Source organism: Nycticebus coucang, chromosome 3 (genome assembly GCF_027406575.1).
Source record: "Nycticebus coucang isolate mNycCou1 chromosome 3, mNycCou1.pri, whole genome shotgun sequence".
In the NCBI taxonomy this organism is placed as follows: domain Eukaryota; kingdom Metazoa; phylum Chordata; class Mammalia; order Primates; family Lorisidae; genus Nycticebus; species Nycticebus coucang.
Window position 1 is genome coordinate 55020470 of NC_069782.1, and position 3386 is coordinate 55023855.

The 3386-nt window shown below is 43.6% G+C and overlaps 2 pseudogenes across 1 annotated transcript; both read left to right on the top strand.

The window, feature by feature from the left end:
- The first annotated feature begins 788 nt into the window (after positions 1-788).
- LOC128580730 (elongation factor 1-gamma-like) lies at positions 789-2152 on the top strand (annotated as a pseudogene). The gene has a single exon (XR_008378732.1). The product of XR_008378732.1 is annotated as an elongation factor 1-gamma-like (transcript).
- A 273-nt stretch (positions 2153-2425) lies between these two features.
- Positions 2426-2897, top strand: LOC128580934 (40S ribosomal protein S20-like; annotated as a pseudogene).
- Positions 2898-3386: the final 489 nt, after the last annotated feature.

Genomic DNA, 3386 nt, shown 5'->3' on the forward strand with positions numbered 1-3386 from the left:
TGCTGGCCCCATATACCGAGGGTGGCAGGTTCAAACCTCGCCCCAGCCAAACTGCAACCAAAAATACCCGGGTTTTGTGATAGGCGCCTGTAGTCCCAGCTACTTGGGAGGCTGAGCCAAGAGAATCACCTAAGCCCAAGAGCTGGAGGTTGCTGTAAGCTGTAATGCCATGGCACTCTACTGAGGGCAAAGGAGTGAGACTCTGTCTCTTAAAAAAAAATTTTGTTAAAACTTGTTTTATGGGCTATCTTGGAGAATGTTCCATTTGTTGATGAAAAGAATATATATTCTGTAGTTGTTGAGTGGAATGGTCTGTAAATGTCTGTTAAATCTATTTGGTCTAAAGTACAGTGTTTCTTTGTTGATTTTTTTCTGTCTTAATGATCTGTCTAGTGCTGTGAGTGGAGTATTAAAGTCCTCTACTATTATTGGGTTGCTGTTTATCTTTTTATTTACATCTAGCAGTATTTGTTTTGTGACTCTGGGTCCTCTGATATTGGGTGTCTATATAGTTAGAATCATTATGTCCTCCAGCTGTATTGATTTTTTATCATTATGTAATGCCTTGTCTTTTTTTTTTTTTTTTTTTTACTGTTTTTGATTTAAAATCTGTTTTATATGATCTAAGTGTAGCTGTGCCTTGCTTTTGGTTGCTGTTTGCATGGAGTATCTTCTCCCACTCATTTACTTTCAGTTTATATATGTCTTTATAGGTAAAGCAAGTTCTTGTAAACAGCATGTAATTGAATTTTTAAAAAACTTATTCTGACCCCCTTTCTCTGTGGAATCACCATGGTGGCTGGGAACCTGTACACATATCCTGAAAACTGGAGGGCCTTCAAGGCCCTCCTTGCTGCTCAGTACAGCGGGGCTCAGGTCCATGTGCTTTCCGCACCACCCCACTTCCACTTTGGGCAAACCAACTGCACCTGGGCAAACCAACCGCACCCCTGAATTCCTCCGTAAATTTCCTGCTGGGAAGTTTCCAGCATTTGAGGGTGATGATGGACTCTGTGTGTTTGAGAGCAATGCCATTGCCTACTATGTGAGCAACGAGGAGCTATGGGGGAGTACTCCAGAGGCAGCAGCCCAGGTGGTGCAGTGGGTGAGCTTTGCTGGTAGCGACATTGTGCCCCCAGCCAGTACCTGGGTGTTCCCTACCTTGGGCATCATGCATCACAACAAACGGGCCACTGAGAATGCAAAGGAGGAAGTCAGATGAATTCTGGGGTTTCTAGATGCACACTTGAAAACAAGGACTTTACTAGTAGGCGAACGAGTGACACTGGCTGACATTACAGTTGTGTGTACCCTGTTATGGCTGTATAAGCAGGTCCTTCTTTCCACCAGCTTTTCCCAATACCAACCGCTAGTTTTTCACCTGCATTAACCAGCCCCAGTTCTGGGCTGTCTTGGGGGAAGTAAAACTGTGTGAGAAGATGGCCCAGTTTGATGCTAAGAAGTTTGCAGAGAGCCAGCCTAAAAAGGACACCCCACAGAAAGAGAAGGGCTCAAGGGAAGAGAAGCAGAAGCCCCAGGCTGAGAGGAAAGAGGAGAAAAAGGCAGCTGCCCCTTTTCTGAGGAGGAGATGGACGAATGTGAGCAGGCCCAGGCTGCTGAGCCCAAGATCAAGGACCCCTTTGCTCACCTGCCCAAAAGTACCTTTGTGTTGGATGAATTTAAGTGCAAGTACTCCGATGAGAACACAGTCTCTGTGGCACTGCCATACTTTTGGGAGCACTTTGATAAGGATGGCTGGTCCCTGTGATACTCTGCGTACCGCTTCCCAGAAGAGCTCACCTAGACCTTTATGAGTTGCAACCTTATCACTGAAATGTTCCAGCGATTGGACAAGCTGAGGAAGAATGCCTTTGCTAGTGTTATCCTCTTTGGCACCAACAATAGCAGCTCCATTTCTGGAGTCTGGGTCTTCAGAGGCCAGGAGCTTGCCTTTCCGCTGAGTCCAGATTGGCAGGTGGACTATGAGTCATATACATGGTGGAAACTGGATGCTGGCAGTGAGGAGACTCTGACGCTGGTTTGAGAGTACTTTTCCTGGGAGGAGGCCTTCCAGCATGTGGGCAAAGCCTTCAATCAGGGCAAGATCTTCAAGTGAACATCTCTTGCCATCGCCTAGCTGCCTGAACCTGTCCTTCAGGGAGAAAAGCATCACAAGAATGGAGAAGCATGAATCCTATGTACTCAATTTTGATATGAGGACAATTAATGACAATTAAAGTTATGGGGGGAAGGAAAAGCAGAGAGAGGGAAAGAGGGAGGGGGGTGGGGCCTTGGTGTGTGTCACACCTTCTGGGGGCAAGACATGATTGCAAGAGGGACTTTACCTAACAAATGCAATGAGTGTAACCTGGCTTATTGTACCCTCAATGAATCCCCAACAATAAAAAAAAAAAAGGTATTTTTTTCAAGGAAGACGCAGTCACAGGTTTGGCGGAGGCACGCTGTGCTCGCTTCTGCTCCTGACTCACTGCTGTTCGCTCTTGCCGAGGAACAAGTCGGTCAGGAAGCCGCGCTGCAGCCATGGCTTTTAAAGATACTGGGAAAACACCTGTGGAGCCAGAGGTGGCGATTCACCGAATTAGAATTACTCTCACCAGCCGCAACGTAAAGTCCCTGGAAAAGGTGTGTGCTGAGGCGCAAAGGAGAAGAATCTTAAAGTGAAAGGACCGGTTCGGATGCCTACCAAGACTTTGAGAATCACTACAAGAAAAACTCCTTGTGGTGAAGGTTCTAAGACTTGGGATCACTTCTAGATGAGAATCCACAAGTGACTCATTGACCTGCACAGCCCTTCTGAGATTGTTAAGCAGATTACCTCCATCAGTATTGAGCCAGGAGTTGAGGTTGAAGTCACCATTGCAGATGCAATTTATTAAATCAACTGTTTAATAAATTGATGACAAGTTGCTAAAAAAAAAAAAAAAAAAGAAAAAAAAACCTTATTCTTCCAATCTGTATCTTGTAAGTGGAACATTTAATCCATTTGTGTTCAAGGTTTGTATTGATGGATAAGGCTTTTTTTCTTGTCATACCGTTAGTTGATTTCTAGTTGTTTTATAATTTCTTTCCTTCTGTCTTTTTGTTTTTTTCTGTCCTTGTGGTTTATTGTACTTCTGTTATGTTGCCATTTGATTTTTTTCTCTTTTTTTTTTGCATGATTATTTTATAAGACCTGGGAATTTTATATTTTTGTATATTTTCATAATGGTGACTATTGGCTTTTTGTTTCTATGTTTAAGAGTCTGTTGCATATTTCCTGTAGGGCTGGTGTAGAGGTAATAAGTTTTCTCAGTGTTTGCTTGTCTAGGAAATGATTTATTTCTCCTTCATATATGAAGTTAATTCTGTCAAGATATGAAATTCTT